This window comes from Sus scrofa, chromosome 8 (assembly GCF_054392235.1).
Source record: "Sus scrofa isolate SSC_HxYL_T2T_F1_AM1 chromosome 8, Sscrofa_HxYL_maternal_Yorkshire_Landrace_v2.0, whole genome shotgun sequence".
In the NCBI taxonomy this organism is placed as follows: Eukaryota; Metazoa; Chordata; class Mammalia; order Artiodactyla; family Suidae; genus Sus; species Sus scrofa.
The window spans coordinates 11,412,908-11,436,813 of NC_139390.1; the positions used below are offsets into that span (position 1 = coordinate 11,412,908).

Sequence of the window (23,906 nt, forward strand, 5' to 3'; positions counted from 1 at the left end):
TCTCACTAGGAGGCAACTAGAGACTGGACTTTGCCTCTCCTCCTGTACAGATGATATGACAACCCATGTAACTCAGAGTCACCAACTGGTAGAACTAATGAGAGAGACATCAGTAAGGTTAGCAAAGACTATCCAAGTTTTCATGTTCCTCTCTATCAGGGATTAAAAACTAGAAAATATTGTGCAAATAACACAACACTCCCAATAGCAATACATCTGTAGCATCTCTAAGGGTTTACTGAACAAAGAATGCACAACAGCCCTACAGAAGGTAATGTAGAGCTTTTTAAAAAACCTAAACTAATATCTGAAAACACGATTATACCATTATGTTCAGGAGTGGGATGCCTTAAAATTGTATGGCAGTCAAAACTCCTAAAATTAATGTATAAGTTAAATGCAATTTAAAAGTTCCAGCATTATTTTCTGATAAATTTGACAGACTCTCAAATTTTCAGCTACTATTAAAAGCCTATGAATAGCCACACCAGTTTTCTAAAAGAATAGCAAATAAGGGGGAATTGCTTAGCGGATATGAAGACATATTGCCAAAACATGGTAACAAAACAGTACTGCTACTAGAATAATCAGTTCCAACGATGCAAGTGAAATGGAACATTTAGAAGATACATATATACCTAGGAAATTATGAAAGAGATGGCAAGACAAAGCAATTGAGAAAGAATAGGTTCTTTTTTTTTTTTTTTTTTTTTTGGCCATGCCCACAGCATGTGGAAGTTCCTGGGCAAGGGATGAAACCTGAGCCACAGCAGCACCCTGAACTGTTGCAGTGACAATGCTGGATCCTTAACCTGCCAAGCCACCAGCAAACTCGAAGGATAGGTTTGTAAAAAATTGAGGAGTTCCCTGGTGGCGCAGTGGTTTAAGGATCTGATGTTGCCACTGTTGTGTCTCAGCTTGCTGCTTTGCACTGGTTCTATCCCTGACCCAGGGACTTCCATGTGCCATGGGTGTAACCAAAAAAGTTGATAGTGCGAACTGGATTAATATCATAGAGAAAAGTTAAGTAGGATCTCCACCTCACACCACACATGAGAGGGAACTTTAAGATTCTTTGAGACTTAAAAGTGAGACATTAACTGTAAGGTAATAAAAAAAAAAAGAGAGACTTTTTGAATGGAATTAGTACCTAGCATATGCAAAGCGCTCCTGCAAATCAGTAAGAAAAAGGCACAAATATCAACACAGTGGTCAAGAGTAGGGGAGTGAGAATGGGAAATTCAAGTGGCTTACAAATATGCAAAAGAGTTCAACCTCACTTGAAATCCATACAGATGCCCAATTTAAACAGCAGTGAGATACCGCATTGCATCTATCAGGTGGATAAAAATCAGATTGTCAGAGGTCAAGACTGACAAATGTGGCAAGAATTTGGGGAAACAGGAAGCTTCACCATTCAGCCCATGGAGTGGATCAAAATCCTGGGAAATGATGTGGCAAGTAATATGGCAGAACTCAGGAAGATACAATTTTTTGAGCTGTAAGGTAAACGGATTTTTAATTAGCAATATGAACTTCTAAATAATTTTTTTTTGCACAAAAAATTATACCAGAGGATATCAAGAATTTATAGCAACAGGTGTGGCACCTCAATAAATGGCAGAGGTCTGGGTTTATTCTTCTTCTCTAGGGAATGTGGTTTGGAGGAAAAAAGATATTCTTTTGAGTTAGATTCTTTACCTCCAGCTCGAGTGCTCTTTCTCCTGTACCATGGACAACGTGCTGGTGCTGTTAAAACCATTATTGCCGTGGCACTGAAACCAGCCACAGCTGATGACCCTCGCCAATTGTCAGGTACAGAGTCTTAAATCAAATAGTGCTTTGGCTTTCCTGTTGTGGCTCAGCGGTAATGAACCTGACTAGGATCACAAGGATGCAGGTTCGATCCCTGGCCTCGCTCAGTGGGGTAAGTATCTGGTGAACTGGGGTGTAGATCACAGACACCGCTCAGATCCCAAGTTGCTCTGGTTGTGGTGTAGGCCGGCAGCTATAGCTCTGATTCGACTCCTAGCCTGGGAATTTCCATATGCTGCACATGCAGCCCTACAGAGAGAAAAAAAAAAAAACTTAAAAAATTACTTTCATAAATATGATTAATGCAATAATGCCTCCTAGGGGAGGCATCTCAGTATTGATTGAGAAGTTTCAAAGATCGGAGCTATTAGAGCAGTGTGTTGATTAATCTTTCTATCTCTGGTACCTAGCTCAGTTCCTAACTTTTAGGGACCTTCTTCATCACTTTTATTAAAAGAAAAGACCCACTACTTGTTTCCAAAATTATAGGAAGATGCTTTCTTTCGAGAAAGTGACCTCAGCTTCTTTTTCTCATCTGAGGATCCTTTTATTCGAGAAACGTATTCTGACCAGGAAATGTACCAAATGCATTACATGCATGACCTCAGTGACTCCTCCTAAGGACCCACGTACAGAAGCTTTCAGGTCCCTGTGTGCAGAAGCTGCAAAGATAAACGGAACTCCTTTCTTTCCTCAATAACTTACCGTCTACTCAGTTAGTTATAAACTGTGGGAAGCCTACCATATTTTTGGTAAAGAAGAAAAAACTGGTGTAAGAGGAGTTCCTGTTGTGGCGCAGCAGAAATGAGCCCGACGGGTATCCATGAGGATGTGGGTTTGATCCCTGGCCTAGTTCAGCGGGTTAAGAATCCAGTGTTGCCGTGAATTGTGGTGTAAGTCGCAGACGCGGCTTGGATCCCGCATTGCTGTGACTGTGGTGTAGGCCGGCAGCTGAAGCTCCGATTTGACCCCTAGCCTGGGAACCTCCATATGCCGTGGGTGCAGCCCTAAAAAAAATAAAAATAAAAAAATAAAAAATTGGTGTAAGAGATCACAAAGAGGGAAGTTTAAGTCCCTCTTAGTAGGAGTTGGCTTTCCAGAGATAAGAACTGGGCTTCGAGAGGTGGGCCCAATTTGAATGTGCCCAGAGGCATTGTATGAGAGGGGGTCGGCTTGGGCTTGTTTCAAGGCAACTATAGGAAAGCGGGGGGTGGGAATAGTGTGGACGCTTAGAAATGAAGGGCTGGAGTTCCCACTGTGGCTCAGTGGTAACAAATATGACTAGTATCCATAAGGATGTGGGTTGGATCCCTGGCCTTGCTCAGTGGGTTAAGGATTCCCATGAACTGTGGTGTGTAGGTTGAAGATGTGGCTTGGATCCCGAGTGGCCGTGGCTGTGGTGTAGGCCAGCAGCTGCAGCCCCAATTCCACCGCTAACCTGGGAACTTCCAGATGCCATGAGTGGGGCCCTAAAAAGCGGAGGGGAAAAAAAAAAAGAAAAAAGAACAAAGAAATGAAGGACTAACTGCATATCATAAAGGACATGGGAATCAGATGCATCTTCGTGGATGTGATAATTCAAAGTGTGGGATTCCATACTGTCACCGAGGGAAATATTGTAGAGAAGACGATCTAAACATAGTCAAGAGCTTTGTGAACCCCTGAAACTGTTGGCAGAAATGTGTGACCGTGGGTGTGTGTGTGTGTGTGTGAGTGAGTATTTGTATGAGACAGTGTGTGTGACCCCAGAGGACCGTCATTTTTTGGAAAGAAGGACCATAGTCCATGGCTGACCACTGGTTCTCTGGGTTAGGTAACCTCATACAGTGAGAAAGCCAAGTCCGGCCTTAGGAGTTAACAGATAAAACGGATTTGGTGAGAAGGCTAGAGGGATACAGACCCAGAGAAGAACCACAGACAGCCACTATTACCGAGAGCTGAGCGGGATAACTGGTCAACCATGCCTAATGAGTCCCACCAGGAGTGATCATCTGTGCTCTCCTGGGTTATCGGGAAATCATTTGCAGGCTCTAATGCACACTTTAAGTGATTAGGGTAGACCAGCGAATGCAGTCACCACCGGGAAACTCAGCCCTATTTGAAAACCGACCACAAGATGGCAGTGTGGGTCAATAGGACTATTCGTCTTGTCTTCCGCGAGTGGAATAATGTTTATCTTCCTCTCATTTTTCTTTATTCTTTGCTAATACACTGCAGCCTGATCTCCTGCATTATTTGCCTATTAAAAATACTGGCATTTAGAAATTATATTCCTAATTTTCACTAGTCGCACTTACTCTCTATATAATCCTCAGTAGACTGGAAAATCTTCATCTGAATCTCAGTCTAATAGAGAAAGTTGGATCTAATCTCTAATTTCCTAAAATACCCTCATAAGCCTGTGTGTAGTCACTGCTGGCATTTATTGGTCCTTGGGGAGCTGCGAGATTGGGAAAGACAGGAGGGAAATAAGAGTGAAAGGAGAGAAAAGAGCTCTAAGTTTGATCAGAAGAGCGGAGGATACAAGCTTCGGCCATGATCGATCTGGCAAGGGAATGAAGCCGCGAGGAAATCCACAAAGTGCAGCATTGCTTCCAAGGAGGAGAAAGCCATTATCCTGGACTGTGTATTAGTTGGGACTGGCATGTGAAAATCTGCCTTTTAAAAATCATTATTTTTATGCAGAAAGAACAAACGGCTTAAATTAGGCACCAGGAAGAGGAGTTAAAAATACATCCTTTGGCCAAGGAGAATCATAATGCAATTTTGTATTTATATGACACTTAACCAGTTTACAAAGTGCTTTTTTTGTTTTTTTTTTTAGGGCCTCACCCATGGCATATGAAGGTTCCCAGGCTAGGGGTTGAATCAGAGCTGTAGCTTCCAGCTTATGCCACAGCCACAGCAACGCAGGATCTGAGCTGCGTCTGCGACCTACACCACAGTTCACGGCAACGCCGGATCCTTAACCCACTGAGTGAGGCCAGGGATCTGAAACCTCATGGTTCCTAGTCGGATTCGTTTTCACTGCGCCACGACGGGAACTCCCAGTTTACAAAGTGCGTAAAAAATTTTTTTTTTATATATAGTGTATTGTTTGTTGACAATGCTTGTGTCAATTTCTGCTGTACAGCAAAGTGACCCAGTCATACACACACACACACAGACACACATATACCACACACACACACACACACACACACACACACACACACACACTGCATTTCTTATATTATCTTCCATCATGATATGTCTCAAGAGAGTGGGTATAGTTTCTTGTGCTGTACAGTAGGACCTCATTGCTTATCCATTATAAATATAATAGTTTGCATCTCCTAACCCCAAACTCCCATAAAATGCTTTCTATCTCCATTATCTTGTTTGACTCTCAAAACTACCCAAGGGGTGGGCAGTGCAACCAACCCCACTTCGCACATCAGGATGCGGAGACTCAGAGAAGTTCAAAGCCTTGCTTGAGGATGCACAGCCACCGACTGGGTGAGCTGGCATGAAAATCTAGGTTTTCACTTTCTAAATGTGTGAAATGGGGCTAATGACACCTACTGTTGCAAAGACGTGTTCAGTGTAACCACGTAATAAAGGTCTAGACACAGAGTCAGTGTGTGTGTGAGCCAGTTTTGTTATTTAGAAAGAATAAGTTAAAATGCCCATTTCCAACGGTATATGTGTTAAAGATCTTTGGTTGCAACAACAGAAACTGATTAACTTGTTAACTGTCTGCTAAATTACCTCCCAAATTCCCTCCTCCCTGCCCCTGCTTTGTGCAAAAAAAGATATTATTGGAAGAACACAGAAGAGCTGTAGAATCAGAGGGAAAGCAGATGAGCCAGGCTTTGAAGAGTATAGGATGCAGGAGAAATTAGGATTGACCTGCTTTGGGCCACATATATACTCTATAGCTAGGGGACGCAAATGTCCTTGACAGGCAGACGCTGCAGTGGAAAAGGAATTATTTGTAGAGAAAAATGGGAGGCTGTTGCAGAAGGAGAAGAAATAAGTGTCTGGCAGGAGAAAAAAAAAAAATTAGATGCCACTACACAGGATATTTCTCGAATGAAGATCTTAAAAATCACTTAATGTAAGCTAAAGATAATGACCCGTATTTACTGAACACTTATGTGCCAGGTACTATTACATTTATTAACTCATTTCATTCTCTGGTAACCCTATGAAGCGAATAGTATTTTTGGTTCCATTTTACGGGGAAGGAAACTAAAGCACATTTGACCAGAGTGGCGGAGATGAGTTTAACACTCAGGTAGAGCTCATCCCGACGGAAAATAATTGTCTTTCTTTCCTTCTTTTTGGTCTTTTTAGGGCCCCACCCGAACCATAGAGAGGTTCCCAGGCTAGGGGTCGAATCAGCTGCAGCTGCCGGCCTACACCACAGTCACGGCCACTTAGGATCTGCATCTGTGACCTATGTGGCAGCTTCTGCAACGCTAGATCCTTAACCCACTGAGTGAGGCCAGGGATTGAACACACATCCTCATGGATACTAGTTAGGTTCTTAACCTGCTGAGCCACAACAGGAACTCCAGAAAATGATACTCTTTAGAAGATTGCAAAAATCAGAAGAGTTGGGAGCTCCTGGCGCAGCGGAAACAAATTCGACTAGAAACCATGAGGTTGCAGGTTTGATCCCTGGCCCTGCTCAGTGGGTTAAGGATCTGGCATTGCCATGAGCTGTGGTGTAGGTTGCAGATGTGACTCAGATTCTGCGTTGCTGTGGCTGTGGCATGAGCCGGAAGCTATAGCTCTGATTCAACCCCTAGCCTGGGAACCTCCATATGCCCTGGGTGCAGCCCTAAAAGAAAATAATAATAATAATAATAATAAAATAGTCAGTGCCTAGTAATGTATTTCATTATCATTAGGTGACTTGGCCTGTCTGCAGGCAAGTGGGCTTTAAAAACTGATATTGCACAGGGGCCATTATTATTTCAGTTGGACTCTGTTGGGGTAAAAGTCCAGGAAAATTGATTTGATTAGTGCTGCACTGAAGTCTCCCAAGGAGCGAGCCAGGCGCTGTGCTTGTTCTATGCACTTACGAACTCTGTGTGTCTGGAGTGCTAGCTTCTCATCTTTTTTTCTCAGACTTGAGAAAAAATTCTTTGGGGCTGGGCAAATTCTTTGGGGCTGAGAGCAGAGCACGAGGTCTTTGTTTGATGGCCACACAACAGCCCGTGGAGAAGCCCTTGACTCATCCTTTAGGGCTCAATCCCCTCCCCTTCCTGCCTCCCTCTCCACTGCTGGTCCTCGCAGCTCTGCCTCTGAAACTACCCTGAAGAAGTGGGCTGCAGGACCCGGAGCTGGAAGGGTCTCCAGGAGCGGCTTAGCCCAGCCTTTGAGCTGCTTATCCACGGAGGTGGGGGCAGATAATCGAACAGTTACCAAAAAGGTGGAGGGATGGACTGTGTCCAGGAGGAGCAGCTGCCTGCCAGCTTCAGAGCCTCTGAGCCTCCGTTTAGGTGGGACAACCGAGGACTCCACAATTCTCTGAAGATCCCAGTACACAGCCCCTCAGAACAAGAAGAGAAAAATAAGCCCTGCAGCACCATTCCACCCTGCTCCCGCAAGCCCGAGCCCCGCTCCTGTCCCCCTGAAGAAGCAAGGCCACGCAAGAGCCAGGGGTTACTTATTTTCGGGAAGCAGAAATGAGGACCCGTGTTCAGGGAAACGGATTTCCAAGAAGCATGTGGCTTCTTGACTGCTGACCCGCTTCCGGATTCCATCCTGGCAGCCGTGGTTTCGAGAACATCATCGGGGCAGCTTCCCCGCCGTGCAGCCCATGTTGGAACTTCTGTCTTTAAGAGGCACAAAGAGCTGCATCGCATAATGTAACCTGATGTTCTGACAACCCCACTTCTACTCAGGCTGAATGTAAAGGTCACCGTTGTGGGGAAAGGGTGGCAAGAGAATGAAAGTGCCTGAAACACAAATTTCACAGGCACTTCCTCCTTTGGAGCGTCTTGCGCTATGACATAGAGGCAAGACTGCCTGTGAGTTTAACAACATATACAGGCTTAGGAGCCATTTCTTGGGAACAAGGTCACTTTCAGCAAAGTTGTGAACGAGGCAGACAAGTGTGACGTGGTCCAAGAGTGTCTTAGATGCTCTCTGTAAGATCAATAATTCCTTCCCCCCAGCTTATACAGCACCCACTACGTGTCAGGAATTGGGCCAGGAATCAAATGGGGCCTGAGGCCAACCCAATCCCCACCGTCACAGAGCTCCCAGTTTGTCAGGGAAGGGAGTCAGAGACACGGAATTACAGTGCAGGGAGATGAGGGTCAGATAGAGGACAGGCACTGGGGAAGCACATGGCAGGAGGATCTGTAAGGGTCTAAAGTCATGAATAGCATCGTCCCCCAGGGAGGTCATGCTTGAGTGGAGGAAAGCATGTGATTGGCGGGAGAGAAGCAGTTCAGGAGAAAGGAAGGAGTAACACGGAGAGAGGGAAGAGTACATCCAGATACAGAGGAGGAGAAATAACACGTGGTAACTGGCGCCCAAGATAATCCTGAACAGGAGCAGAAAATTATGGTCCTCAGGCCAAATCCGGCCTCTGCCCAGTTTTATAAATAAAGTTTTATTGGGGAGTTCCTGTCGTGGTGCAGTGGTTAACAAATCTGACTAGGAACCATGAAGTTTCGGGTTTGATCCCTGGCCTCGCTCAGTGGGTCAAGGATCTGGCGTTGGCTGTGAGCTGTGATGTAGGTTGCAGATGAGGCTTGGATCTGGCATTGCTGTGGCTGTGGTGTAGGCCAGCAGCTACAGCTCTGATTCAACCCCTAGCCTGGGAACCTCCACATGCCACGATTGTGGGTGTGGCCCTAACCACACCCCCTCCAAAAAAAAGAAAAAGAAAAAGTTAGTATTTGTCTCTCCAGTGATGATGGCCTTTTTGGGGACATGCTCAAAGTAAAACCTGGACTAAGCCAGGATTTTCATCCCGATATATCTTTCTCGAACCCCATGTTCTCTTGTCTACCCCTGTATTTCTCAAGTTGGGAACTGTACCACAGTGTTAGCGGAGGTAATGGCAGGTGGCACAGAAACTTGGCTTTAAATAACATTATGGTGACAGGAGGAGGAAGTTGTTTCCTCGTTCGTCTTCAATTCTTTTGCAGAACAATGAAGAAAACAGGCTTTGGAGCCAGGCTGTTCTATCACTGTAGTTATCTGTGGCTCTAGAGCAGACTCGTCCAAAACTCAGAGACTTCAAGCACCCATGAAAACGTATGATCTTAGATCATGTGCATGGGCCAGGATTTGGAGGGCAGCTAAGCTAAGCGGTTCTCACTTGGGGAGGGGAGTGTCTCATGAGGTCATGGTGGAGATGCCAGGGCCGCAGTCCTCTGAAGGCTCGACGGGGGTTGAAGGGTCCTCTGGTACAATCGCTCACTCGCATGGCTGGAAGGTCGGTGCTGGCTGTTGGTGGGAGGCATCAGTTCCTTGTTGTGTGGGCTTCTCCATGCAGCTGCTTGAGGGGCCTCATGACCTGGAAGCTGGCTCTCCCAGAGCAATTGGTCTAAGAGAGTAAGGCAGAAGCAACCGTATCTTTTATGACCTAGCCTTGTATTTTGGTCAGCTTGGGCTGCTCTAACACAATAGCACAAACGGAGTGACTTTTAAACAACAGAAACTTGGATCTCCTAGTTCTGGAAGGTGGAAATCCAAGATCAAGGTGCCAGCATGGCTGGTCACTGCTGAGTTGCATAGGCCCATTTTCTAATCGCATCTTCACATTGTGGAAAGAGGGCAAGAAGCCCTCTGGACTGTCTTCTATGAGAGCACGCGTCCCATGCATGAGGGTTCCACCTGCAAAGGCCCCGCCTCCCAATGCCATCAATCATAGTGGAGGATGGGATTTCAGCATATTTCACACACACATTCCGTCTGTAACACTGTGCAAGTCACACACTGTCACTTCTGCTCTAGTCTTTGCTCGTACATGCTAATGCTGATACAGTACGGGCGCTGGCTACACGAAGTGTGGGTGCCAAGGGGCCAGGCTCATTGCGGCCACCCTGGAGGCCACCTTGGAGTTTACTACCACGTATCAGCTGAGTAACGTTGAGCGTATTATCACAGGCCACCGTGCCTTGGTTTCTTTACCCGTAAAATGAAAATAATATTCCCTACCTCATACAGAAGTTTTTTTGAGAATTAAATGAGTTAATATGAGTAAAGCAGCTAGAACATTGCTTAGGACATCATATGCACTAAGAAATGTTCAGCTGGTACTTTTACGCCTCTCTAATTCACTGTTACTCAGAGAGCCAGTCCACAAGATGAGGAGCTAACTCATGAATATAAATCAAGGCTTTGCTTTCTTCATCGAGTCAAAAATAGTAAAAAAAAAAAAAAAAAAAGCACAAGTCAGTTGTAAACGAAAAAAAAATTTTTTTAATTAAAAAAGTGACTTAGACAAAATACTGCATGGAGGGACTGTAGTTGATGTGCCGTCTGGAGCAATCTGTTAAGTATAGACAGCAAGAGCAGTTTGCAGACCAACAGCCAGTCCACAAATCACTATGAGTGGTGCTTTCTTTACTTTTGATAATCGCCTTTTTTTTTTTTTTTTTTTTTTTTTTAACCACAAGAGCACAAGCAACAGTATGCGATGGCGTTGTTTTCTCCTATCCTTTACTTCTTTTTTCTTATTAATTTCTCAAAGTGGAGATGGAGATGAGTGAGAGCAGGGAATTTTATAAAACTGACAACGTGTTATTGAAATGCCGAAGAAGGATGGGGAGAGCAGGCTAGGAGGAGTATGTGTGAGACAGGCGGAGACGGCTTGGCGAGTTATGAAAGGACAGTTATCTGTTTAATGGCAAATGGCTGTTTCCCTCCATTTTTGCTTTTTTAGGGCCACACCTGTGGCATATGGAAGTTTCCAGGCTAGGGGTCAATCAGAGCTGCAGCTGCCAGACTACGGGATCTGAGCCACGTCTGTGACCTACACCACAGCTCACAGCAATGCTGGATCCTTAACCCACTGGGCAAGGCCAGCGATGGAACCCTCATCCTCATGGATGCTAGTCGAGCTTGTTATCGCTGAGCCACGATAGGAACTCCAGAATTTCTGTTGCAGGCGACTGGTGTCCTGTCCCACCAGGATCTTCTGAGAGCTTTTGGAAATTCTTGTCTTCCTGGGATGTAATGGGGAAAACATTTATCCATCAGCTCTCTTTCCCCATCATCAAACATGCTCTCTTGTACTTCTAGGGTACACATGACAGCTCACAGTTGCATGGGTTCCCCAGAGGAGTCAAGGGCCGTGTCAGAAAAGCTCCAGGCTAGGAAACAAGAAGTACGCGATGTAGGTGGAGCCCGCGTGCTCTGTGGTTGTTCCTTGGCAGAGCTCGTCAAAGTCTGCTGCTTAGAACCTTCACACAGCAAGAGCCATAGCAAAATGTAGGCCCAGGGAGAGTTCGGTGGATCGCAAAAAATGTTTAATAGACTGCGTTAAAACAAAGAAACACATTTTGCAAATAAAAGACATGAAGTAGGGCCTCCAAGTTTCAGCTCAAACATGTGAAGAAGTTAGATATCATCACTCCCATCCTTCATCCTTGTAAGAAAGAGTTGGCTGTGAGCCAAGGAATAGAAGCATCCTCTACAAGCTAGAAGTTTAGGGAACAGATTCTTCCCTCGAGCGGCTGACCCCTTGATTTTAGCCCAGTGAGACCTGGAGTGAACTTCTAATTAACACTGCAAAAATGTAACAAATATGTGGATATGTAAATTCACTGAGTTTGTGGTAACTTGTTACAGCAGCGATAGAAAACTAACCCAGTTTTTCATTTAAGAGAAATGCAGTTGAAACTACAATGAGATATGGCTGCACACCAAAGGGAAGGGCTAAAATCCGAAAGACAGACGATGCCAACGGCTGGTTAGCGTCTGAGCAGCAGAAACTCTTATTGATAGTTGGAATGCAAAATGGTGCAGCCACTTTGGAAGACCGTGGAAATTTCTTACACGGACAAATTGTTTTGCCGTATGATCAGCAGTCATGTTCTAAGGTGTTTACCCAATTGTCTTGAAAACTGATATCTACACAAAAACTTGTATATAAATGTTTATAGCAGCATTATTCATAACTGCCAAAAACCAAAAGCAAACTGATATTCCTTAAGATAGGTGCATGGATTATCTTGGTACATCCATAGAAGGGACTATCATTCAAATGTACTGTCAAACCACGGGAATATGTGGATGAATTTTTAATGAATTAATTAAGTTTGTAGCCATGCCTACAGCATGCAGAAGTTCCTGGGCCAGGGGTTGAACCTGCACCACAGCAGTGGCTCAAGCCATAGTAGTGACAACACTGGATCCCTAACACGCTGGGCTATCAGGGAACTCACATAGATGAATTATTTATTTATTTATTTACTTTGACCACACCCACAGCATACAGAGTTCCAGAGCCAGGGATCAAAGCCAAGCCACAGCAGCAATTCATGCCGCCACAGTAACAATGGCAGATTCTTAACCTGTTGCTCCACAAGGGAACTCCCCACGGATGAAACTTAAGTACACATTCCTATAGGAAAGAGACCAGCTCGAGAAGTCTACGTACTCTGATTCATTTTATATTATACTCTGGAAAAGATAAAGTAATAGAGTATGTGAACAAAACAAAACCAATGAACACACCAAATATCCAGTGGCTTCTAAAAGATTAAGGAGATGGGAGGGTTGCATAGGTGAGGCGCTTATTTTTTTAGGGCAGTGAAATTACTCTAACAGTGTGGGTGCACGACATAGTGCATTTGCCAAAACCCATAAAATATTAAAGAATGAACATTGGAGTTCCCGTCGTGGCACAGTGGTTAACGTATCCGACTAGGAACCATGAGGTTGCGGGTTCGATCCCTGGCCTTGCTCAGTGGGTTGAGGATCGGGCATTGCTGTGGCTGTGGTGTAGGCCGGCAGCTGCAGCTCCGATTTGACCCCTATCCTGGGAACCTCCACATGCCGCGGGAGCAGCCCTAGAAAAGGCAAAAAAGCCAAAACAAAAAGAATGAACATTAGCATCTTCAACGCTGAAGAGTGAACATTAACATAAAGCACTTTAAAATAGTCATTTAGGGGGAGTTCCCGTCGTGGCGCAGTGGTTAACGAATCCGACTAGGAACCATGAGGTCGCGGGTTCGATCCCTGCCCTTGCTCAGTGGGTTAACGATCCGGCGTTGCCGTGAGCTGTGGTGTAGGTTGCAGACGCGGCTCGGATCCTGCGTTGCTGTGGCTCTGGTGTAGGCCGGTGGCTACAGCTCCGATTCAACCCCTAGCCTGGGAACCTCCATATGCCGCGGGAGCGGCCCAAGAAATAGCAACAACAACAACAACAACAACAAAAGACAAAAAAAGACAAAAGACAAAAAAAAAAAAAAAAAAAAAAAAAAAAAAAAAAAAAGATATAAAAAAAAAAAAAAAAAAAATAAAATAGTCATTTAGGAGGTTGGGGCCAACTCGAATGGAATGTGAATTGGAACAAAACAATCCACCCGTACTGACTATGTGTGAAACAGTCTCACTGAAGCATGTGCTGGGGGAGTGGGGGGGGGGTGCTGATCTTAGTAACGGGAAAAAAGCCAAGTCTGTAAGACTAAAGGCATAAGAAACCAGGTGTAAGTGCTGTGCTCTAGTTGATAGTGTTTCTCTCCCACAAGGACAAAGGCGAACAATTCTGATACTGATAACGTATCTTGGAATTGAATAACGAGGTAAATGGATGGTGGATGATGGGAGCTGGGGTTCTCACTGTTGAAGTGGCAGGATACAGAGAAGCCTTGGGAAAAGATTAGAATGGCTCCTACCTAATTTAATCCTAAATTAGAACTGGAGACATGAGTATGACCTCATGTTTAGCTTACTGTCAATACAGATGGCTATATATAAAAATATTTTCAGATACTGTATATCTCAGGCTTGTATACACACATATATTTCCTTGCTCTGTCAGCTGAGAGAGCCTAGAAGCAACAATATTCCAATAAGAACAAGCATATCTAGAACCCAGATCATATTTTCAAATATCATTCTCCAAGAAAGGACCCAAGGCTCACTGGAGAATGACTGATTCTAGGACTGGGGCAGAAATACACAACATTTGCCTGGAATGTCTGAAAGTAAAAAGTGCTCAGAAAAATAAGAAAATCTTTAAAGATAGGATATATCAAAGGAATGCAGTAGTCCACTGAAAGAACCCCTAATGTCCAAAGCGGGAACAGTGTGAGCAGCAAAACCGATAAAATGGTTTTGGGTTATAATTCAAAGAACAGAGTAGGATCCATGTACTACTCACACTGATATAAATAAATGAGGAGAAGAGAATTCTGCCAAAGAATTCCAAATAATTTATATAGATAGTCCTTAAACAGGTGGAACATATCTTCCCCTTCATTTTTAAGTGTACATGGTGACTTCCTTCCAAGGGGCCTGGGATGGAAAGGAAGAAATAAAGAGTAACTTTGCAGTGGAGGATCCTGTTACGCACTGCGCCAGCCCCGTGATCAAAGTCAACAACGTCACGTTCATAGCACGTGCCCTTGATATAACGTAATGAATGAGACGCGCCTTTGATCTTCCTCCTCCAAAGCCACAGTCCCCTTCAAATCATCAGAAAAACATTAGACAAACCCCAATCCAGGGGCATCCTACAAATACTTTACCCGCATCGTTGGTTCCACCTGAGGTATTGCCAGGTTCTGCATCCTTGTAATCAACTGGCTATAGATTGATTCTTGGCTGGTTGACTCTGGATGTGGAACCCATGGATACAGAGAGCTGATGGGAGCTATTCCATTTTAGATGAGGGACTTGAACATCCGCAGATTTGGGTTGCTTCCAGGGGTTGTGGAATTAGTCCCCTGTAAATACTGAGGAGCCACTGTACTCATCGCCGTTGTCAAGGTCATTCATCAAAAACAAGGAGCATCTCAAATACACACAGCCATCGGGAACCCAAGGAGACAGGATGGCAAAGAGTAATGTGATATGCTGGATGGGGTCCTGGAACAGAAAAATGAACTTTCTTACAAAATTAAAGAAATCTGAATAAATTGATGGAGTTGAGTCGATAATAATATTTCAATATTGGTTCAGTAATTATGACAATCATATTGCATGTACATAAGATACTAACAATAGGGAAGACTGGGTGTAGGACATATGTGAACCCTCTGTACTATCTTGGCAAATTTTCTGTAGATCTAAAATTCTCCTAAAATTAACCACTAAAAAATTAAATGAAAAGTAACACAGACATGACTATATAGCAAGAGTCACAAAACTGACTAAAGCTGGGGGGGACTCCTTTTTAACCACATTGTCTGTTGGTCTCTAAGAAGTTCAAAGTGTGGAGCAAGAGAGGTGAGGGCAAAAAAAAAAAGTGTATGCAACTAACAAGTGCCCGTGGGAATGCAGATGGCAGGGTGGAGACAGAGGTTAAGAAGATTAGATTTAGTAGATTGAGAAGTCATGGAAGAGCATGGACGTGCATTCCCAACAAAGGGAACAGCCTGAACAAAGACAGAGCTGGACTCTTCATGGTTTATGACAAGAACATGTGTGATCCAGAAGCCTGGAAGCTGCCTTCGGTTGTGTTCTTTGCATTATCACCCATTTCCAATGCTGTTGCTTAATCTTAAATTAATCTTGTTTTCTGCACCTTGCCCAAAATGATTTTCATTTTACGCCACCCTTTTCTCTCACTGCCAATGCTAGTTGGGTTACTGGTTCAGGTACTGAAACTGAAAGGGATTTCAGTTCTTTGTGCCTAGGTTTTCTCATCTTTATAAACTGTGGATAATACTGCCTAACCTCATAGGGCTTTTGTGAGGATTATATCAGTAAATGCAAGAACAACTTAGGATAGTGTCTGGTGTATAACACTCAGGATAGTGCCCAGTATATAACACTATACAAGTGTTATCTTTTTTATTTTTTTAATTTTTTATGGCTGTATCCGAGGCATATGGAAGTTCCTGGGCCAGGAATTGAATCTGAGCTGCAGCTGTGAGCTACACAGCAGCTGTGGCAATGATGGATCCTACGTGCCAGGCTGGGGATGGAGCCCACGGCTCAGTTGTGACTTGAGCCACTGCAGTTGGATTCTTAACCCACTGCACCACAGTGGGAACTCAAGTGTTAGCTTTTATAATGTTATTCCCTTTGTTTTCACTATTCAACCAAGAATTACCTATAAAACAAAAAATTGAGACACAGAAACAATATATATACATATGAATGCATATGTATGTGTGTGTATATATGTATATATAGATTTTATATATATATATATTTTTTTTTTGCCTTGTCCTCATTCTTTCTGATTTGGTAATACCCATGCAATTCTTCTGTGACAATGAACTTGTTCACTGACTCTAAACTTTTCACTCCTTCAGCTTTGAGTACATTGGTAGTAGATGCTGGGTGTAGATGAGGGAAGATGTATTAGAAAAATAAAATGAGGAAGGGCATAGTATCAACCCCAAAGGATAACCCTGGGCGTTTTTGTAGTCTGAGTAGGGAGGGGAGGGATTTTGTGATTATAAGATTGACATCAGAAGAGTGCTGATCCGTCATAGAAAACAAGCCCTAGGAAAGGAAGCCAGGACTGCAGAGAGTGGTGGTCACCCAACAGGGTCTCAGCGAGCCTGCAGAGGTGATTCTGAGGCAGAACTGTTGAGAGGCTGAAGACTTAACTCTCAAGAGTGCCAGCCAGGGTTCCTTCCTCTGTCCCTTGCTCTGTGACCTTGGGCCAATTACTTAACCCCTGTGCCCCAGCTCCATCATCTATAAAGCAGGAATGATGAGTCCCTACTCTTTTAGGGTTGTTGTGCAGGTTAAATGCATTAAGAGAGTCCTCCTGGCACCTAGGGAGACCTTCCTAAAGAGTCAGAGGCCCCAGAAAGGTGAATGCTCCTGTCCTGACCGATTCAGGTAACCGCATTTCCCAGTCTGCTCCTGTGAGCCCTGCCAGGGCCACTCCATGAGGCTGGGCCATGGCCACAGAGAGCCAGTCTCAGGGCTTTTCAGTCAGTGAAGGAGTCCCCACCGTATCATCTGTGATGAAGCTCCTTGGGCGTTTTCAATAACAGGCTCATCACGGCATTTGAATCCCACTCACTCTAGCTTTGGATGGCCTGAACGATTAGGAAAATAGAAATTGAAAGCTTCCTCCTGAATGTTTTTTTTTTTTTTTTTCATCTGCTGACTATCATTTTGCCCACTAGTCAAAATGGACCTAATCCTGCCACCTGCCACTCCCTCCAAGCACCGGGAGGCAGCCATGGAGCCAGTCTGAGCCTTCCCTTTTCCAGCCTGACTCTAGAACAATTGGAGAATGTTAGAGTACCTGAGAGGGCTGACTGATGTAAGGTTTTGAAAATAAATGCGGCGTGGTTTCCCAAAGCCTTCATGTCAGAACCTGTGCGCCTTTGCCGTACTCAAGGGCCAGCCTGACGCAGCCTGACGAGGTATGGAGCGGCCTGTGTTTGTGAAGAAAGGATATGTTAAAGGCATTTTGTTAGCAAGTCTGTTCGCCGAAGGGGCTGCATGGTCCGATTTCCTTCAAACCCTTCTAGAAGCTCCGTTTCCTGATAATCAGTGGTAAAATCCCCAGAACAGAATTGGTTGTGTGAAATTTCAGATTTTATGCAAGTTCACAGCTAGAACCCGTGCACAATGACTGCTAAGAGTGTGATTTTGTGACTGTGAAAGCCCCGTGGATTAGGCCTTTCAGAAGAAAGGAAAAAGCCCTTTCTGAACTTTTCACCCCGTTGGATATTCCAGGATAGAATAGTCTTCCTACTGCCAGTGCATTTACAATGTAAACGTTTTCTTTTCAAGGGTAGGGTTTTAGAGCCCAAGGCCACTATTGAAACTGCGGGGGCAGAGCCGGGAACAATTCTGCTGGCATTCTAAAAATAAGAAGCTTTATTTTCCAACTGCAGGATGTGGTTTAAAAGACAGAGTCTCAACAATCTGCTTTTTTGACAGCCACTTGTATCTCTTTTCTGTCAATTAGGCTTGGAGAAAGAGGCGGATCCCACACAAAGGGAATACCGATTTCTGAGAAGTGCTTAAGATGAACTCTCTGGGATCCTGGTAAGAACGTCCCCAACCTTCCCCTCCTTTTAGGGTCCAGGTGATGCACTGTTAGAGTCATGGTGATGGAATCCTAAGCAGGATCGAGCTTATGTTAGACACATCAGCAGGGGGAGAATTCTGAAAGGGAGTCAAACCTGCAGCGATTGATGAACTGGAGCACCACGGCCTTGGGGAACACCTTCCCTTTGCCAATCTAGAGGGTAAGACTGCCTATGAGGCAGGCTGGGGCTCTTGGTCCTCTTCCTTCCTTCTTTCCAATTCTTATCCTCAGTGGGAAGGAGAGTGTGTCCTTTAGCAGAAGAATGCATCCAAAGTGTTCAATAAGAGGGCACCATAGTAGCACCCAGAAGGTTTGCTTGTCTTGAAGATGTTCTTCCTGGAAGGCTCGGGAAGACCCTGGGAAGGCATCACCTTGACCCTCTCTGGATGGTGGATCTTTGCCTTGACCATACTGGATTCGGGCGCCATGAAGCTGGGGCTCTGAGGAATGAGTTTCCTAGAGAAGAGAGGACAGAGGGAGATGAGAGAATCTGGAAAAGAGAGTCTGGGAGTGAAGCACATGGCTCCATGAGTATCTGAGGCATGAATATGTATGGATGGAAAACTGACCCAACGGGAATAGCAAGCACATGCCACAGTCTCTCAGGTGGCTTGTGGTCAGTAATCAGGGGATTGATTGTGTTCTTTCTGTTCGTGGGCCAACAGCAGATCCATCCAGACTTTGCTTAGGCATACCAGCAGGCTTTCACAGACGTGTGTGTGTGTGTACATATGTAAAAAGAAAAAATATTTATCATATATAGTTATGGGTGTCATATGTCTATGTTTACATGTATATTGTGGACAAAGAATGTCACCTGCCGTTCTAGTAAAACAAAGAAGTTCTGGTCATAATCCCATCAGCCCATGTAGTCGCTCCTTTGGTGCACCCCAAGGGGAATTCAGGAGGGAGAAAAACAAGACACCAGTCCTAGATGGTGATAACTGAAAAAAAAATGCAGTCTAAAATTTGAGAATTATGTTTTCTTTGGTGGCTTTGCTGAGGAGTTCAAGCCTGGAAGGCAGCTTCTTAGATAGTTCTGAGGGACTCTTCCAAAGGGAGGAGCCAGGCCACATAGAGTCTTTTGCAACAAAAACTAGGTAGTGGGAACATCAAAAGATGAGCTTTAATTAAAGAAAACCAGATATCTCGAGTTAATGAATTTAGCACTTTTCTTTGTGTGGGAAGATGCAAAAGTCTGGGCCCACTGAAATCATTCCTTTGACAGGCACCTGAGCTACCTAGGGCCAGAATCCTGTTCTTTCCCATCCTGAGTCCCCTCAGCAGGTGCACTGTTGAGAGTGGCTGCGAATGGCTGAGGGCTTGAGCCAGCAGCCCATTTGTCTTCATCCTGAGATCCCTCAGGACTCACTATGGGCGGGCTGTAGTGGCTTGATGGTGGCAACATCCTTTGTTTACTGTAAGGCAGGCAAGATTTTTCTTTCTTTTTTAAAAATTTATTTTGTATTTTGTATAAGGTTATAGTTGATTTACAGTGTTGAGTCAATTTCTGCTGTACAGCATAGTGACCCAGTCACACATTTTTTTTTCCATAATGTATTCCGTCGTGGTCTATCCCAAGAGACTGGATATAGTTCCCTGTGCCGTAGAGTAGGACCTCACTGCTTATCCATTCTAAATGGAATAGTGTGCATCTCCCAACCGCAACTCTGATTAGGAAGATGTACATATACACAATGGAATGCTACTCAGCCATAAAAAAGAACAAAATAATACCATTTGCAGCAACATGGAGGCAACCAGAAATTCCCATACTAAGTGAGGTAAGTCAGAAAGACAAAGACAAATAACAGATGACATCACTTATATATGGAATATAAAATATTTTTCATTCACAATAGTTAAAACGTGTATCAAAGGACTAATTTCAATAAGCACAGAGTCTTGCATCTTTCCATACAGAAAGTGCTAAATTTGGAGTTCCCATTGTGGCTCAGTGGTTAATGAATCCGACTAGGAACCACGAGGCTGCGGGTTTGATCTCTGGCTTCGCTCAGTGGGTTAAGGATTTGGCGTTGCTGAGAGCTGTGGTGTAGGTCGCAGATGTGGCTCGGATCCTGCGTTGCTGTGGCTGTGGTGTAGGCCAGCAGCTACAGCTCCGATTCGACCCCTAGCCTGGGAGCCTCCATGTGCCATAGGTGCGGCCCTAGAAAAGAAAAAAAAAAAAAAAAAAAAAAGAAAGTGCTAAATTCATTACCTTGAGATACCTGGTTTTCTTTAATTAACAGTAATTTTTTGAAGTTCTCTGACTACCTGGTCTTTGTTGCAAAACCCCCTAAATCTCCTGGCACCTCACTTACCTCTTTGGAAGAATCCCTCAGATCCACCTGAGAGGCTGCCATCCCAGACCACAGTCCTCAGTAAGGCCACCAAATAAAACGTAATTCCCAACTTTTAGGTCATTCATGTTTTCAGTTGACAAGATATTTTATAATATATATTATACAATTATTTATATCTTTATATATCATCTATTATATGTATATGCTGACTTTTATAGAAATACCTATGTTATATTTATATGTTTAATGTTTGCATATTACATTTATATCTTAGTAGTTATATATTAAATTATGTATTTATATACAATTTATAAATATATATATTTCACAGACATATATTCATAAGGTGCCTTATATAGTCAGGTAATGCAGACAATTTTCCAGCATGATGCTATCCCTAAGATCCCCCTTGAAATTTTTTTTTTTTTTGGTCTTTTTTTGCTATTTCTTGGGCCGCTCCTGCGGCATATGGAGGTTCCCAGGCTAGGGGTCTAATCGGAGCTGTAGCCACTGGCCTACGCCAGAGCCACAGCAACGTGGGATCCGAGCCGCATCTGCAACCTACACCACAGCTCACGGCAACGCCGGATCGTTAACCCACTGAGCAAGGGCAGGGACCGAACCCGCAACCTCATGGTTCCTAGTCGGATTCGTTAACCACTGCGCCATGACGGGAACTCCCCCCTTGAAATTTTGATTTTGACAAAATTGAAGGAAGGGTTTGGCATTCATCCTAGCCACCATTCTCATTTTGACCAGAATTTTAGGATTCTTGAATGACAAAGTTCTTAAAAAAAGGATCATTTAGGATTGTTTCTATGGTGCTTGGGAATCTTGACATGATGGCATCACTGTACAGGAAGTGCTAGCTGGACAGCATTCGGGAAGGCCGTCTTTACGCATGGGGCCCAATCCAGGTTAACTTTAATTTTTGGAGTCTCCATTTTTGCTTCTGTATAATGGGAGGGTTGAGATGGCTCAGTGGTGGTCTAACTGTTTTACATTAGATTTGAATCTCCCTCCCTGCTGCTGTTTTGACCTTTCCTTTGAATCTCTTTCAGTACAGGGATTCGCCCTCATGGGTCCTTGTTCCTAGATAATTATTTTCCTAGCTCTTCTCATGGCTGGTTCATTTCCTTTCTTTCTTTTTCTTTTTTTCCCCCTTATGGCTGCACTCACAGTATATTGAAGTTCCCAGGGGCCAGGGATTGAATCTGAGTTGCAGCTGCAGCCACACTGGATCCTTTAACCCCCTCTGCCTGGCTGGGGATCGAACCTACTCCTGCACAACAACCCAAGCCCCTGCAGTCGGATTCTTAAGCTACTGTGCCATAACGGGAGCTCCGTCTGGCTCATTTTCATACTGCAAAGCTCCCAGCTCAAAAGTTACTTCTTCAGAGATGACTTCTGGGACAGCTCCGTCTAAGTCATCCTGTCCCCTGAATTACCCTGTTTGTGTACATACTGTCATGTACTTGTTTTCTGTCTCCCCCGGAGAAGTGGGATCTTGAGTGTCTTGTTCACAGCTGGACCTCTGAAGCTTGAAGAGTCCCTGGCTCATAGCCAGTGCTCAACCCATATGTTCAAATAAATGGAAGGTTGTGGCAGAGGATGGCTTTTGATGTTTTCAGTTGGTCCCCAGGGAATACATGACTTGAAACTGCTGCAATTTTTGTCCCTTAACTTTAGCTTTAACTTCCCTAGAAGGCAGTATTTATAAACTTGGACTCAATAGAGTAAAATCTTGATTCACATTCCAACCCCAGCTTACTGACCATGTGTCATTAATTTAACCCCTTTGTTCCTCTTTCTGTCCTATCAGCCATAAAAACCATAGTTATTACTCAAAGGCTTTGAGTGAGGAAGGAATGAAAAAACCATGTAGGAGTTCCCGTCGTGGTGCAGCAGAAATGAATCCAACTAGGAACCATGAGGTTGCGGGTTCGATCCCTGGCCTCGCTCAGTGGGTTAAGGATCCAGCGTTGCTGTGAGCTGTGGTGTACGTCACAGACGTGGCTCGGATCTGGTGTGTTGCTGTGGCTGTGGTGTAGGCTGGCAGCTGTAGCTCCGATTCGACCCCTAGCCTGGGAACCTCCATATGCCGTGGGTGCGACTCTGAAAAAAAAAAAAAAGTAAAACATAAACATAGGGACGTGGAAAACACTAAATATGAACTGCCGTCTCCATCATCATAATCACTACTATCATATGAAGGTTACTAGCATCATTGATAAAATGTCACTGCATTAAAATTAGCCATAACTAGAAAAGAGACAAGCCTAACAGCCAAAAGCTTGGAGAAGAAACTACTTCAGAAGTTTCTAGGGGAGTTCCCGTCGTGGCACAGTGGTTAACGTATCCGACTAGGAACCATGAGGTTTCGGGTTTGATCCCTGGCCTTGCTCGGTGGGTTGAGGATCCAGTGTTGCTGTGAGCTGTGGTGTAGGTCGCAGACTCGGCTCGGATCTGGCGCTGCTGTGGTTCTGGCGTAGGCCGGCGGCTACAGCTCCGATTAGACCCCTAGGCTGGGAACCTCCACGTGCCGCAGGTGCGGCCCTAAAAAGACAAAAAGCCAAAAAAGAAAAAAATAAGTTATTTTGGATATTTTTCTTTGAAAAGATTCTGTGTAATTCAAGTATATATAAACAGCTTAGATAAAGATTATCAAGACAAACAATTTCAATGGAGTCCACATTCAGAGTAATAGTCCAAGTCTCCTAATTACTGTCCTAAATTTGTATGAAAAGTGAGTCTATACAGAAATTTGTAGCCACAGCCTGAAATAGTTCCGGCAGCTCCTTTATATCTTTGAAATTAAAGTGGAAAATAAATGAATAACTTGCACCTACCTCTCTTAGAATTAACCTCCCTCCATGCATACTTTGCTATGATCAAGTTTAACATTGTAACTGCTGCAACTTCAGAGATGGGAGCTGTGGAGAGAGTGTGATGGCTTTTGTATTCTTACCAGTCTGGCACGAGGTCTCCTGATCTCAGTACGGGATGCCTGGAATCCGGGAGCAAAGCTGGGTGTGATGATTAAACAGCATATGCAACTCAGCAGTAATGAACCTGACTAGTATCCATGAGGATGCGGGTTCAATCCCTGGCCTGGCTCAGTGGCTTAAGGATCCTGCATTGCCGTGAACTGTGGTGTAGGTCGAAGATGTGGCTCATATCTGGCGTTGCTGTGGCTGTGGTGTAGGCAGGCAGCTGCAGCAGCTCTGATTTGACCCTAACCCGGGACTTCCATATGCTGGATGTGTGGCCCTAAAAAGCACCCCCTTGTCCCCCCAAAAAAGCAGTGTATCTAACTGCCCTCCAGCTGCAGTGAAGCCCTGGACCCAGGGGACCCAGGGACCACCTCTGGTGGCGAAGTCATTGGAAGAGCTGGCTGTGGCTTCTTATGTCAGATAATCAGTTTAAGTGATTCAGGGTTTCATTCCCCATCAGTGTTTGTGGGGAATGAAAGATGCTACGATCACCCACGAACAAGCCTTACACTGAGGACAGGGAGTAGTTATTTTCTCTGCTCTCTCAGAGAAAATGCTGTGTTCTTAGGAACTGTACCATGCATGGGCAATCAGCAAATACTT

The 23,906-nt window shown here is 44.4% G+C and overlaps 1 long non-coding RNA gene across 1 annotated transcript in view; it reads left to right on the forward strand.

Moving 5' to 3' along the window:
* Positions 1-23,906, forward strand: part of LOC106504591 (uncharacterized) — a 77,103-nt gene that overhangs the window by 47,727 nt on the left and 5,470 nt on the right. Inside the window, exon 3 of the long non-coding RNA XR_002346566.2 lies at positions 17,885-17,964. This is a non-coding gene — a long non-coding RNA (uncharacterized LOC106504591). The remainder of the gene's footprint in view (positions 1-17,884; positions 17,965-23,906) is intronic.